General features: G+C 43.3%; 1 protein-coding gene across 3 annotated transcripts in view; it reads right to left on the bottom strand.

Moving 5' to 3' along the window:
• LOC126176316 (transmembrane protein 65) overlaps window positions 1-16,583 on the bottom strand; it is a 566,608-nt gene that overhangs the window by 448,671 nt on the left and 101,354 nt on the right. The window lies entirely within an intron of this gene.

Genomic DNA, 16,583 nt, shown 5'->3' with positions numbered 1-16,583 from the left:
GTCTCCAAGTAGCCCAATACAACCATCTCCAGTCAGTGATGATTCACCTGGACCGCAGTTCCCAGTCCATTCTATGGAACCATAGCCCACACGAGCATGGAGCCACCGCCAGCTTGCACAGTGCCTTGTTGACAACTGGGTCATGGCTTTGTGGGGTTTACGCCACACTCAAACCTACTATCAACTCTTGCTAACTGAAGTGGGGCTCATCAAACCAGTGCACGATTTTCCAGTCGTCTGTTCCAACCGAGATGGTCAAGAGCCCTGGATAGGCGCTGCAGGCGATGTGGTGCTGTTAGCAAGGGCATTCGTGTGGGTCATCTGCTGCCATAGTCCGTTAACGCCAATTTCGCCGCACAGTCCTAACGGATACGTTCGTCGTACGTCCTACGTTGATTTCTGCGGTTATTTTACGCAGTCTTGCTTGTCTCTTAGCACTGACAACTCTACCAAACGCCGCTTCCCTAGGTCGTTAAGCGTGGTGAGAGGTAATAACTGATATTTGGTATTCTTGGGAGACTCTTCACACAACCGATCCCGGAATACTGAATTGCCTAACGGTTTCCGAAATGGAATGTCCCATGCATGTAGCTCCAACTACTATTCCGCGTTTAATTCCCGTAGTGCGGCCAGACTCACGTCGGAAACCTTTTCACATGGGTCGCCTGAGTACAACTAACAGCTCTGCCAATGCACTGCCCTTTCATACCTTGCATACGTGACACTGACGCCATCTGTATATGCGCATATCGCTGTCTCATGATTTTTGTCACCGCTGTGTAATGTTGAAATAGCCGAAAGGCGAGAAAGGATAAAATTCATGGGTTCAAAATGGTTCAAATGGCTCTGAGCACTATGGGACTTAACATCTGTGGTCATCAGTCCCCAAGAACTTAGAACTACTTAAACCTAACTAACCTAAGGACATCACACACATCCATGCCCGAGGCAGGATTCGAACCTGCGACCGTAGCAGTCGCGCGGTTCCGGACTGAGCGCCTAGAACCGCATGGCCACCGCGGCCGGCAAAATTCATGGGTGATAAAAGTGAAGCCGCAATTCACATTCATAAAAAATTTTAAAATGTTTATGAGTATGATACAACGGACATCAGCACAGTTGGAGGCTGGGGTAGTTCCTCGCTTTAAGCTGCAGAGAAAACATTGTTAGCCGCTCAAAAGTGGAGTGGAAATGGGGTAAATAACAGAATTTAACGCTCCGTCGACAACGAAGTCTTCAGGGACGTCGCACAAGCTCTCCCTCTCTAACGGAGATTACGGCACTTCGCTTAAGCAGTTTTGAGAAAGCACGGACAACCTAAATCTGGAGGTCTGGACGGGGATCTGAACCACAATCTTCCGACTGCGAGCCCTGTCGTAACCACTGCGCGTCGATGGCATCATTTATATCGACGGCCAGGTAAGAGCTGACGCAGTCTATCGCAAGCGTTCCATTTTCACCATTAATATTGGTCACTCAAAGGTTGCTAGGTACCGCAAATGTTGACCAAACAGAGTAGCGAGACAAGGAAACAGTAGCCTATAGCAATAAACTTGGACGGCAATTCTTGCGGCCCCCAACATGCAGAACACAGCAATTTGTCCAGGTGGCTAGAGAAATCTAACAAGAGTCGTCGCTTTACAAACAGCTAGGCTCTGCTAAATACCGTGTGTGAATGATTGAGAAATAGAGCCATGTTTTTATCGCGCCTTGTTCAAAGGTAGATAAAAGGTGTCGAAAGAGAAAGAGATTTGTAATTACATGTTGTCGTACATTTCACTTCGTTTTCTTGTAAATTAAAAGCTAAATAATCTAAAAAATCGGAATAAAATTTAGGCCTATAGACAGATTTCGCTAGGGACGGACCACAGAACCTTTTCCACATAACTCCTTTGAAATGTGTACATACAAAAGAAACTAATTTTCTTCGAAATGAAGTACAAGGAATCATAAAAGACATGGCAAGCCCCAAAAATAGTGACAGGCACTAAATAGCACTTCCTACATTCACTCCTAACCTGAGCTATGTCAGTGACCCCTCTGTGGGAATTCCGTCAATACGCAGCGACTGGGACGTAAGTCCTATTGAGAAAATACGAGCGGCGAATTAAGTGAACAGGAAATGGGCAAACGAATTTACGAACGTCATTTTCATATCTAATTTTATTTTTATGGCAGTAATGGGATACACAGACTAACAGACAACAGTGGAAAGGTGCAAGGACAGCAGTTGACGGTAAACAAAATTAAATGTATCTCTGTACCATTTAAGCCGTTGAATATTAGGTCAAACAAGGCTGATATGATCATAGAGCCACTATAGGACTAAAAAAAAACGAAGGTGTTTCATCACTGCAGTGGCCTTGAGCCGACATAGTGTGATAAAGCAATGGTCATTCTGAAGGCTTTGACAATGATTATGTTCTAGTCCATTGACGTAAGACAAGAGATCGTAATATCTAGCCACTGGATACAGTGTGATTTCATCTTTCCAGATCACTCGTTTCTAGACACACACTGCCCAATGGTGTCGTTCTCTACACCACATCAAGCGTTGCTTACCATTGTCTACAAAATCTGTGGCTTGTGAGGAGCTGACGACCACTCTACCCCATTATTTTTAACTCCTAACGTACAGTCACTGTGCCAGCTGGACTGCAGCTACATGGGTCTGCCTGGTCTTGGTTTAGCTGTACTTGTTTCTTCTCGTTTCTATTTCACAATCACACCAACAACTCTCGATTTGGGCAGCTTTAGAAGGGTTTAAATATCCCTGACGTGTGAAATTTAAAATTTTCCCGGCGAACTAAATATTCAAAAAGATTTCGGGCTTCCATCCACGATATTTCGACTGGACAACTGCCAGCCATCCTCAGGTGAGCCATGGAAGACTGACGAAGACGCCTTCCGTTCCGCAATATATAGCGTGCAGCGAGTATTCCGCGCATGCGTCAAAATCAAATTGACAGACGAACCATACCGCCCGCCAGCAGCGCCCTCGCTGGTGGAACTGCAGAACTCAGCTGTCTTCGGCGTTGTCAATTGCCGTGGCCATCGGAGTACTCTGACGTCTTCGTCTGGAGCAGATCTTAGAGATGACGGGCTTCCACGCATTATTTAGCTAGCTGGCAGCCATTGTCACGGTTCATAAGATTGTCTGTCATGCGAATTTCCACCGATTCTTTTGTGACAGAGTCCCAAAAGGATGTTGCTGTGGCCAAAATTGTTGTCTTGTCATACTCCATTGAGTGTCCAGTGGAAATGCAATGCTCAGCAATTACAGACTTGCTAGGTTGCAAAAGACGAGTACAGCGTTGATGTTCAGTGCAACGTTCTTCTACTGTTCGCAATGTTTGTCCTATAAATGACATGCCACACTGACAAGGTATTTTATATATTCCCGCCTTCCGCAATACCAGATCGTCTTTCACTGATCCCAGCAGGTCGGAAATCTTCGATGGTGACGATCTGGTATAGCGGAAGGCGGGAATTTATAAAATACCTTGTCAGTGTGGCATGTCATATATAGGACAAACATTGCGAACAGTAGAAGAACGTTGCACTGAACATCAACGCTGTACTCGTCTTTTGCAACCTAGCAAGTCTGTAATTGCTGAGCATTGCATTTCCACTGGACACTCAATGGAGTATGACAAGACAACAATTTTGGCCACAGCAACATCCTTTTGGGACTCTGTCACAAAAGAATCGGTGGAAATTCGCATGACAGACAATCTTATGAACCGTGACAATGGCTGCCAGCTAGCTAGATAATGCGTGGAAACCCGTCATCTCTAAGATCTGCTCCAGACGAAGACGTCAGAGTACTCCGATGGCCGCGGCAATTGACAACGCCGAAGACAGCTGAGTTCTGCAGTTCCACCAGCGAGGGCGCTGCTGGCGGGCGGTATGGTTCGCTGTCAATATGATTTTGACGCATGTGCGGAATACTCGCTGCACGCTATATATTGCGGAACGGAGGGCGTCTTCGTCAGTCTTCCATGGCTCACCTGAGGATGGCTGGCAGTTGTCCAGTCGAAATATCGTGGATGGAAGCTAACGACGACCGGCTGCAAGCCCGAAATCTTTTTGAATATCCCTGATGTGTTTGTTGTTTAGGTGATATCCAACGACTAGTTCACATCCGAAGCCACTGAGCTATCCTCACCGACCCATTCTGCTGTTACTGCTCCTCTAGTGGTAACACAATACACCCCGCCTCCTTTCATACTGGAGGGTCCGCCTCTCTCGACGTCTATTGGTAAGTTCCGCATTGCATGGGGGTGTCCAGTTGTTCTGGTCACAGCACCCGAAATGCTGAAGACTTAAAAATAAGAGACGTCATGTCAGGAAGGTTTTGAATCGATAGTTATCACTCCGTATAACCAGAGAGTAACGTATTGGAGTTCTGGAAACTGGTTTAATTCTAACAAGTTAAATCACTATTTGTCAAAAGTGGCCAAACGGATTTGACACAAAGAAAAGGTGGCAGTTATGCCTCTGGACCTACCACAATCACCCAACAAAAGTGAAGAAGTCAAGTAGTGTGGTGACTAGATTGGCGAATACTTTCTTCACTACATAGAGCTACATATCAATGTAATCAGGTATGGAGGAAGTACAATATCTACAGAGTGGAGTGTTGGTTTGCTTTCAATTAGTTCAACGCAAGACAGAGAAACGGCTAGAAGCAGGCCTGAATTTTTCTCTTATTCAGTATGCTAAGGCTTTTCTTAATGGCCCTGGAAATCAGATAATTCTTTGTCCTGTACAGTCGAGATTTCTCCCAGTGAGATTTCTGTGATGTCTTCCTCTTTCCAAAAGGGGAAGAAATTCGTGTTATTTTCCCGTTTTGAGTCGCAGGAAGCAGTTATTTTCCTTTTGATAAAGGACTTTCGCGGTAAGGATTATTGTAAACATTTATTTTCAGGATATCAAGAATCAGTACTGTTTTCTCAAGAAGTATTCCAATATTACCCTCGTACTGATATAGTTCTAACATCACGTCGGTGTCAGATTTCTGACCACCAGAATCAAAGTAAAATGTACCGAAAGCGATTATTTTGAGAGTAAATAAACCTGCAGCTACCGTTAGTGTTTGAAGGCACTGTAAAGGAAAAAAAAACAGAGCAGAAACGAAAAAAAATATTGAAACACTCTTGCAGGTAATGTAAAAAGTTCTGCTATGATTTCTGTCGTAGTCTGAATAACAGAAGTACAGTACCAGTCACAGCAAGGAATGTGAGCAAAGTCAATGTCCGTTATCTTCAACACCGCTGTGTTTCCAACATTCCATCGAGAAACTGACAGTAGAAGTAGCACCAGTCTGCCCGAAGTTATATGAATTCCAGTGTTTCTGTGTTGTCGGTAGAACTGTTCCGGTTTCCTTCTTATCTGCGCAGTGAATCCGGTCTTGTAGGTAGCTCAGACCTTGGAGAGTACATTCCCAGCTCTGACGTGCGACCGACAGTTCTATTATTGGAGGGGAAGAGCTTGTCGCAGTAAAGGGACCCACGACTGCCATCTTCTCAGTACGCCATGTGAGTCACGGAAGCGACTGAAAACATAGATCTGCGTGGCTGGGACTGAATTCGAACAGCGATTCTCAGATATTCGTCGCGTCGTTCAGTTAATAAACAGGGAAAGGTACTAAAGGAAGAAAGTCACATATTTCAGGAGGCTGGTTGTTTTTTGAGTCATCAGTCTTCCGACTGCTTTTATGCGGCCCGCCACGAATCTCTCTCCTGTGCCACCCATTTCATCTCAGAGTAGCATTTACAACCTACGTCCTCAATTATTTCCTGGATGTACTGCGATATCTATCTTCCTCTACAGTTTTTGCCCTCTCCAGCTCCCTCTCGTAGCATGGATATCATCCCTTACGTTTTAACAGATGTCCTATCAGCTTGTTCCTTCTTGTTTCAGTGCTTTCGATGCATTCGGTTGCTCGTCGATTCTGCAGCATGCCTTACCTCATCAGTCCACCTAATCTTCAACATTATTCTACAGTACTACATCTCAAATGCATCGATTCTCCTCTGTTCCGGTTTTCCCACGGTCCATGTTTTACTAAAATACAATGCTGTGCTCCAAGCGTATATTCTAAGAAATTTATCCCTCAAATTAAGGCCTATGCTTCATACTAGTGGACTTCTCTCGGCCGGGAACGCCATTTTTGCCAGTGCTAGTCAGCTTTTTATGTTCTCCTTGCCCCGTCCATCATGGATTAATTTGCTGCCTAGGAAGCAGAATTCCATAACTTCTTCTTGACCCTTAATTCTGGACTTAAGTTCCTCGCTGTTCTCATTTATGCTGCTCCTCATTACTTTCTTCGGTTTATTCTCATTGCATTTGCTGAGTTCATTAGACCGTTTTTGCATTCAACGCATCCTGTAATTCTTCTTCAGTTTCACTAAGGACAGCAATGTCATCAGCGGATCTTATCATTGGTATCCTTTCATCCTGAATTTTAATCCCACTATTGAATCTTTCTTTTATTTTCGTCATTTCTTTTTCGATGTGTAGATTAAACAATAGGGATGAAAGACTACATCCCTGCCTTACACCCTTTTTAATACGAGCCCTTGCACCCTTATTGTTCCCTATTGGTTTTTGTATATATTGTATATGGCCCGTCTTTCCTTACAGCTTACCTCTATAGTTCTCAGGATTTCGAACATCTTCCGTCATTTTACACTGTCGAAGCCTTTTTTCACGGCGACAAATCCTATGAACGTGTCTTGATTTTTCTTCAATCTTGCTTCCATGATCAAGCGCAACGTCAAAACTACCTCTTTGGTGCCTTTATCTTTCCTGAAGTCAAACTGTATGTCATCTAACACATCTTCGATTTTCTTTACCTTTCGTTTGTATATTATTCTTGTCAGCAACTTGAATGCATGAGCTCTTAAGCTGACTGCGCGGAAATTGGTGCACCTGTCGCCTCTTGCAGTCTTCGGAATTGTATGGATGATATTTTTTTCCGAAAGTCAGATCGTATATTGCCAGACTCATACATTCTACAAACACAAACTTGAATAGTCGTTTTGTTGCCACTTCCCGTAATGATTTTAGAAATTCCAACGGAATGTTATCTATCCCTTCTGCCTTATTTGATTTTAAGTCTTCTAAAGCTCTCATAAATTCTGATTCTAGTACTGGATCCCCTATTTCCTCCATCATGTCAGTTTAAGTCCCCCCCCCCAGAGAGGCCCTCAATGCAGTCTTTCCACCTATCCGCTCTCTCCTCTGCATTTAACAGTGAGTTCCCAATCCAATCTTAATGTTGCCGCCCTTGTGTTGATTTTCGCCAAAGATTGCTTTGACTTTTCTATATGGTGAGTCAGTCCTTCTGACAACCATTTCTTTTTCCATTTTTTTACATTTTTCATGTAGCCATTTCGCCTTAGCTTCCCTGCACTTCCTATTTACTTCATTCCTAAGTGACTTGTACGTCCCTATTATTGAATGTTCCTCAACATTTTTGTACTTCCTTCTTTCTTCGAGTAGCTGAAGTATTTCTTCTATTACAACATGGTTTCCTCTCAGTCATCGCAGTATGTATAGCCTCAGAGAACTTCAAGCGTAGCTCTTCATTCCTTAGCGCTTCTGTAACCCATTTTTTTGCGCAATGATTCTTCCTGACTAGTCTCTTAAACTTCAGCCTACTCTTCATCGTTATTAAATTGTGATCTGAGTCTAGATCTGCCTCATAATCCAATATCTGATTTCGGAATCTCTACCTAGCCATGATGTAATCTAACTGAAACATTTCTGTATCTCCTGGCCTCCCTGGCCTTTTCCAAGTATACCTCCTCCTCCTGTGAATCTTGAATAGATTATTCACTATTACTAGCTGAAATTTATTGCACAACTCTAAGAACCTCTCTGACTCCTACTACCAAGCTCTCATTCTTCCTAACCCTTTCTTCAACTTCATCCGCTACAACCGCATTCCTGTCCCTCATGACTATTAGATTTCCCTCTCCCTTTGCGCATTGATTTACGCGTTCAATATCCTCACAGACTTCCTCTATCTCTTCATCTTCTGCTTAAGACGTCGGCATATTGTTGTCCGTGTTGGCTTGCTATCGATTCTGATGAGAAGAATCCCGTCACTGATCTGTTCACAGTATCTCACACTCTGCCCTACCTTCCTATTCACAACGAATCCTACTTCCGTAATAGTTAGGTTAGGATATTACCCTGTACTCATCTGACCAGGAATCCTTGTCTTCTTTCCTTTTCACTTCACCGACCTCCAATATATGTAGAATGAGCCATTGCATTTCCCTTTTCAGATTTTCTAGCTTTCCTTACACATTCAAACTTCTGACATTTCATGCTCCGACAAGTAGAACATTTATCGTTTTCCTTCAATCTTTTTGTCACGGTCGCCTCATCCTTGGCAGTCCCATCTGGGTGACGCGAAAGGAAGACTATTCCAGAATCTTTTGCCAAAGGAGAGAGCATCATGATACCTTTTCAATTACAGCCATATGTCCTGTGGATAAACATTACGTGTCTTTAATCCGGCGGTATCCGCTGTCTTCTGCAATCTCATGCCGCTCATCATTGCTGATTCTTCCACCTGTTAGGTCCAGTTTCCCACCCGAAGGAGACGAGGAGAGTGGCGTGAGCCTCTGTCCGCTTCTCCGCCCCCTTTGACAAGGCCGTTGGGAGAACGAGGGTCAGTTCTTACGCCAGAAACCTTCGCCCGCCGTTACTGGCGATTTTTATTCAAAATTTAAGCGGTGACGGAGTTCGAACGCGGGACCGAGGACTTTTCATTACCAGTGGAATATGCTACCCCTAAACCATGAGATGTTGGGGCTGCTCGTCATAGCAGACTTAAAGCCAAGCCAACAAAGACAGGAAGTTTTGATTGAATCTGTGCAGATATGATTGACAGAGGAAATAAAAATGCAAAGAAGAGCAGAGTGTTTCATTACAGATTCATTTAGTAAGCACGAAAGCGTCACGTAGATGATCAATCAGCGCCAGTCGCAGACGCTGCAAGAGAGGCGTTACGCGTCACGTTGTGATCTATTATTGAATTTCCAAGAGCGTACGTTGCTAGTAGATTCAACCAATGTATTGCTTCCTGCTCCGTATATCTCGTGATAAGCCCATGAACATAAAATTAGGGAGATTCGAGCGCACACGAATAGTTACCGCCAATCGTTCATCCCGCGAGCCACTCGCGACTGGAACACGAAAGGGGGGAAGTGAGAATGTTACACAAAGTACCCTCCACCACACACAGCAAGTCAGCTTACGGTTACATAAGTAGATGTACAAAAGGCTGCAAATGTGAGACTTCTGAATGGCCGGCCAAAGTGGCCGAGCGGTTCTAGGCGCTTCAGTCTGGAACTGCGCGACCGCTACGGTCGCAGGTTCGAATCCTGCCTCGGGCATGGATGTGTGTGATGTCCTTAGGTTAGTTAGGTTTAAGTAGTTCTAAGTTCTAGTGGACTGATGACCTCAGCAGTTAAGTCCCATAGTGCTCAGAGCCATTTGAACTTCTGATTGTTAACTACTACATGTATATCATACAAAATGGGCAATACCACAAAAATATTAAGCATTTTATTTACACAAAACTGACGAATAATTTAGAACAGTTTAAATTAAATTTTCACGCACCGACCAGAGGCGACAATACTCTTTTTAGCTCTCTCCTCAAACACTGCGAGGAGCACTTCTGAGGAACTCCTGGTGTTCTTTTATGAGACTACCACTCTTTTGTAAAGTGGACGAGTCATTTTTATCGTGTGCTTACTTTACCTATCCAGACTTCAATTTTCATCAATAACAACACACACTAATCTAGTGGATTAAGGTCCAAAGGGCTTTATAGCCAATGAACAAGAGTTAGATTGGCCAATTAGTCACGCAATACACATTTCGATGGTGTATTAAGTTAAAAGTAAAATGCGGTGGTAAAATGTACAGGGGCTTCTTACATCTTTGCCATCGACAGACGAAACCATGGGCTTCGTAGGTCAAGCGACTCCGACACAAGCGGAGTCAACCACGCCACGTGACAGCTGGCTACGCATATTGGCCGCCTGAGGAACTATGAGAATTGCCATATACCGGTCACAGAAAGGATGGAAATCAGTTTCTCTTCGCGCAGCCACCTCAAGCACCTGCGGTGCGCCAGGTTTCTAAACGCTACTGCCGCTGGACTCATAATTACGACACCGCTTTTGGGCTGCAGCATAAGTTCGTAGCGTTTTTCCGCAAGTTTAATAAACACGACACAAACACATAACGGAGATTCAGTCTGCCAATGCCGCGGCAACTTTTCGATTCTGCGACTCTACAAATCATGCGGTTTTGAGGCAAAGAGCTCGTCGAGCCATGTTCGAAGCGCATTTTCATGCGAAAAAGAAGTTTCTTGAAGTTTGTTTGCCAGAGAGAGGAGAAGGTGAAAATCTGAGGGCGCAAGAACAGGCGAATAAGGTGGGTGCCGAATGACTTCCCAACCCAACTCCTGTACAGTTTTTTTTTTTTTTGTCAGTGTAGTGGAAAGAGTGCGAGTGTTATGGTCGAGTAGCATCACTTCACTGAATCTGCATGCTTAGCTGAGTGGTAACGTGTTTGTCTACCATGCAGCGGGCCCGGGTTCGATTCCCGGCCGCGTTGGAGAGTTTCTCCACTTGTGGACTGGGTGTTGTGTTGTCCTCATCCTCATCACCATTTCATTATCACCTGCACGCAAGTCGCTCAATGTGGCGTCATCTGAAATGAGACTTGCAACTCGGCTGCCGAACTTCCCCCGACGACTTATAAGACGATTTGAATCATCGAACTTCACAGCTTATCGATGATGAGTAAGATAGAAACCAATGCAGAAAATTTACACACCGTCATTCGACAAAACTTTTCGCATGCGTGTTATATAATTACGTTTACAAAACTGAAGACAGACTTTTATTTCATCCGTATTGTTTGTAACTGCAGGTTCAGAACAAACGTGTGTATTACAAACTTAATCAGTTCAAAAGAGTTCGTTGACAACAGCTGTTAAAAATCGTTAACCAAGTACTCTGCTGATTGGAAACCGAGAAAGCTCTTTACAAGCAGCCTCGCAGAGACGTAAACTTAACTTCCGTCGGTCGCTATTCCTATTTTTCCCTGAAATTTGACTGAGCTAGCCGCAGTAAACTGTGATTATACAGTGTTACTACGGGGTCCTGTTGGTAGTGTCTCCAGTTTTTTGCTGCCATTCCTGCAGAGTACAGACGGAACATATTAAAGCATATACGGACATTCGCAATATTGTGCCTGAGGAAGAAGGTAAGCTCCAAAGACGAATGAGAACTTACTATTAATAAGTACTTAACCCGAAGATGTAATATGTCCAGCTTCGAGTCATAAGAACGACATATGACAAATAATCTTTCATGTCACTAGCAAAGACCGTCCACTAAATACTGTGTATATGCGTCGAGACGGGTGTGGCGCACAACAAGACTTAAGTTTTCCAAGGGCAAATTCGGCAAACATATGACAGAAAAAAGGATCGACTTATTCCGTAAAACACTAATTCTCAAAATTCTGCCTCAAAATGAAACAGCTTAATTAACTTGGTTATGAACAGCAACACTGTTCCAGCAGAAGCTGAAGGCGACGTGTACCTTCTACCCCAATGTCTACGAGTACGACATGCAAAGAGTACAAATGATTTTCCTGTAAGTGCAAGACAATGCAATGAAAATAAAGTACCGTTGATGCGGACAGCATCTACGCAGGCAAAACTTCATTCAAAATTCTAATCGCTGACGTCGAACTGCAGACATGTTCTCAATACATGACCACAGGTGATAAATTCGTATCACTTTTTTGTTAATGAAATCTTGATCACTGCTTGGAAGAACTATCTTCTACTCAAGAACAGAATACATAAACATTGAATGTCATGCTGTATTTTATGGAAGAAATACCGCACTGCTTGGATGTGATTTCCTTCTCCATATTGTGCTGCAGACGTCTCAGCGAGCGCAGAGTTTGTTACTGGTGTTTAGCAATGTGCAGTCATCTAAGAAAGCTATTTGCTGCAACATATGTAGAGCTGATGTTACTTGATAAATGGAGCGACGATATATAAGCGGGAGCTTCAAAATCCAGCTAGATCTGTATGTTAACAACTGTAAGATTAGTACATGCCGAGATCCAGTATAGCAGGGTACATAACCAAGGCGAAATGGAATGGGAAAGCATTTGGAAAGGCCAATGCAAGCCAATGTTTGCCCTATGTAATTACCCAAGCTAAAACTGTGTGGTTAGCGCCAGTTCTCGTCGACCGGAAGGCAAAAGATACATCAAAGCATTTAATTAAAGGACACATCGGATGTTGATTTTGGCAGCGTCAAATGCCCCAGTTAGCAACAGAAAACGCCGAGCATTACAACAAAACAGTAACTCCGCAATGAAAGGGTAAACTCGCACTGTACGTAGAAGTCAGCTTTGTTCTGTCTTCCGGTCTGATCTGTTGGCGCTGCTGAAGGGCGCGGCGTCGGAGCAAACAAAAACAATTAAACTGGACTTCACGCAGCGGACATGAAGCAGTAATGTAGAAACCCGGGACATTCATGAATTTGCTAATTCTGACCATATGCAAAGATATCACCCTCGAACTACAGCGCTGACAACCAAAGGAAGGTTGTTGAAGCCAACGTGAACAACACACGCCATATATTAATCCAAGTGTAGCCACTTTTCTACCACATACTTGTCATGAAACAAAATACGCTTCTCTCAAGAAGGCATACATCACTGTTTACTTAAGAACAATCTGTTGTCATTTATTGTGAACACACTTGCGCAAGAATGCTGCGTTATTTATTTATGAGCCAGCTATTACTTACATTTATTGCAAATTATCTAAGTGTAACTGAATGTTTATGACATTTCTTTATTTAAATATTGGTGTAAATGTTAGTTTACTCTGGGAAGAGGTCAACTTGATTCAGATCATGTCAGTAAAGCTTAACGATTATATTTATTTATTTTGTGGGGCGGTGGGGGAGGGAGGATGGCCTTCAGCCAATTTAAAAGCAGATAGCAGCGGAACAGTGTGGGAGTCAAATGGAGACTGGGACGTCTCGAGTGAAGAGCTCAAGGGAGCGATTCTGGACACACTGTGTCGAGTGCCGGCAGAAGGCAGACCTGCCTTCGGTAACGTGTGTGTTTCAGTCGTACCAGTGAATGATTCCAGGTGGTGAATAGCCGTTACAGTACTCTAACGTTTGAGGAGACTTTATATTTCGAGAGGTCCACTTGTGGTGATGTCCAGCGTGAGACTAACTTACTCCGCTTGTATTACGGAACTAAGGACACACAGTGTATGAGTTACTATTCTTTATATTGCGGTGTTAATTTGTGAATCATCATGTTGAACTCTGATCTGTTTTTAGCTGGTGAATATTTCGTGTATTGTGAGCACGAAATAGACTTACTTTTCAGGTGTCTTCTATGGCTATTTAGTTTGAGGATTTTGCTACAAGTCTTGTAACGCTTCCAACATTACCACATTTGTTAAGAGTATTTTTTGTCAGTATTTTATTTGAATATCGTAGGCCCACTTCCCATTTATCTGAGATGTCCTTTCTTAAATAAACATCATTCAACACAATTTACTGTCGTCTACATCAATTACAGACTTTAGGATACGATCCTTTTTATTAAATTATTCATTTAACTTTATTTTGCATTTTTTTGTGTTTCATCAACTCTTAATTCTAGCCAGTGCATATACTATTTGACTGTACCATCACAGCTATAGGTAATTATTATTTCTAGCGAATCAGCTGCGAGGAATGAAAACAGACGTGCGCGGCTCCTCCCTATGACTACATCGAACTGTTCTTTTTAAGCAGAGCCGTGCACAGCCCCAATACCTAAAGAACGAGTAACCACAGGAAAAGACACAACTGGTTTGCTCGTATGGGACGCTATTTAGAAGAGCAACTGCTTAGAGTAATCATTAGGTACCGTCGCATAATGTACCCAACATATTTCATGCTATTCTTTCTGAGACCTTAGTATAAAGTATTTTGTCCCTTGATGAGAGTTATTCGCAAAGTAAACATCTATTCACAGTAACAACGACTTACAACACTGTCACGACAACGATTATTTCGTATACCGAACTACTCTACCGCGCCTGTAATTTCTATAATTTTACCCGTCTACTATTTCTTGATAAAAATAGAAGCTTGTAACGGAACATCCTCTAACATTACTTTTCCTCAACAATAGTTGTGATACCAGTACTATTTTTCGAATTTTGATTCAAATGGCTCTGAGCACTATGGGACTTAACATCTATGGTCATCAGTCCCCTAGAACTTAGAACTACTTAAACCTAACTAACCTAAGGACATCACACAACACTCCGTCACGAGGCAGAGAAAATCTCTGACCCCGCCGGGAATCGAACCCGGGAACCTGGGCGTGGGAAGCGAGAACGCTACCGCACGACCACGAGCTGCGGACTTCGAGTTTTGTTCAGGTCAGTATTAACTCGCTTGCTCTTCTGAAAACTTTCATGTAATTTTATACACAGTATGTTAGATATCAATCTAAAATTTATAAAAAAAGGAATTACTTTACAAAATATTTTAATTTCGATGTTCTAATCGATAAGTACTAGTTCTGAATGTACAGTAAAAATCATTAATTTCAAATAATGAATTATCGGCAAAATTTCTGTTATTAACTACGCAATCCGATACTGTTTCCTATGTTTATTTCTGGCTTTATTTATGAAATAATTACCGAAATTAATAATGTACAGAATGTAGCAGACATTCGTTTGTTAAGAAAATTTGTTAACCCTTTGGATATTGGTATTTCCGCAGAGTGAGAGAGTCGTAAGCACGCCTCTGATGTAATCGGACGTATTTCTCAACACACATCAAAAAAAGTTTAACGCACATAAAAAAAAGAACTGCTGAAGATAGACGTTGACTATGGATATTGTGGATATTGTATCGCCGGCCGCGGTGGCCGTGCGGTTCTAGGCGCTTCAGTTCGGAAACCCGCGACTGCTACGGTCGCAGGTTCGAATCCTGCCTCGGGTATGGATGTGTGTGATGTCCTTAGGTTAGTTAGGTTTAAGTAGTTCTAAGTTCTGGGGGACTGATGACCTCAGATGTTAAGTCACATAGTGCTCAGAGCCATTTGAACCAGGTCCATCTTTGCAAACATGACACTATTCAGCGCGGTACAGATGGGCCCAAAACATGGCGAATGGACCGCTCAGGATTGGCGTCACGTTCTCTTCACCGGTAAGTGTCGCATATGCCTTCACCCAGACAATCGTCAAGACTTGTTTGGAGGCAACCCGGTCAGTTAGAACGCCTTAGACACACTGTCCAGCAAGTGCACCAAGGTGGAGGTTCCCTGCTGTTTTAGGGAGGCATTATGTGGGGCCGACGCACGCCGCTGGTGGTCATGGAAGGCGCCGTAACAGCTGCAGGATACGTGAATGTCATCCTCCGACCGATAGTGCAACCATATCGGCAGCATATTGGCGAGGCATTCGACTTCATGGACGACAAGTCGTGTATTCATCGTGAACATCTCATGGATGACTTCGTTCAGGATAACGACATCACTAGACTAGAGTCGCCAGCATGTTCTCCAGACATGAACCCTATCGAACATGCCAGGGATATATTGAAAAGGGCTGTTTAAGGATGACATGACCCACCAACCACTCTGAGGGATCTATGCCGAATCGCCGTTGAGGATTGGGACAATCTGGACCAACAGCACCCTAACATTGTGGTAACACAATTGCCTAGACTACCCTAATCCAGTGTCGTCGTCCCCCCCCCCTCCCCCCCCCCCCCCCGTCCCAAGCACAAACTTCAATTTACACCTCACTCCATCTTGATTTTCCCGTTCTTAAATCGTACATATCGCCGAGGTTCTCCGATATTAGAATAGCAACCTGGTTTTTACATAATGGGAAAATCCTACCTGCACCTCATGCATACGTGATCTATTGATCCGATGGTATTACATTTTCCTGGAGACACACAGAAATTTTGTCTTCGTTAAGGAGAGAAGCTGACGTAACGAATTAAAATTTGTGCCAAGGTCGTACAGAAAATATCACAGTAAATGGTAAGTTTAAGCTTAATCTTCGGCACAAATCTTAATTCATTACTTCAGCTCCTATCCTTCTCGAATATATGGTTGAGACCGAATATTCTCCAGGAAAATGCAATTCCATCAGATCAGCATCACCTGTTGCTTCGTGTAACAATGATTATACGTATAAATGCTCCTGAAAGGTGTAAAGCGCAACTTTCTTAATGCGATAGGATGACACCCAGGTGGTTACTTGTGAAGTGTAGATCTACTGTACTGAGTGGAGGAATGTGTGTCAAGCTATCGAATAGTTCTAATTATCATAGACTGACCTCTTTCATGAAAACGCCCCCCTACATATATACTCATGCTCATAAATTAAGGATAATGCTGATACATGGTGAAACGACGCTCTGGTGTGTGGTTTGCGGGTTTAAATCTTTGCATTTGACCTGCGGTCGTCGCATGGTGGC

Source organism: Schistocerca cancellata, chromosome 1, assembly GCF_023864275.1.
Source record: "Schistocerca cancellata isolate TAMUIC-IGC-003103 chromosome 1, iqSchCanc2.1, whole genome shotgun sequence".
Lineage (NCBI taxonomy): Eukaryota > Metazoa > Arthropoda > Insecta > Orthoptera > Acrididae > Schistocerca > Schistocerca cancellata.
Note: the sequence above shows the minus strand (reverse complement) of the source record. Positions and strands in the feature narration are given on the sequence as shown.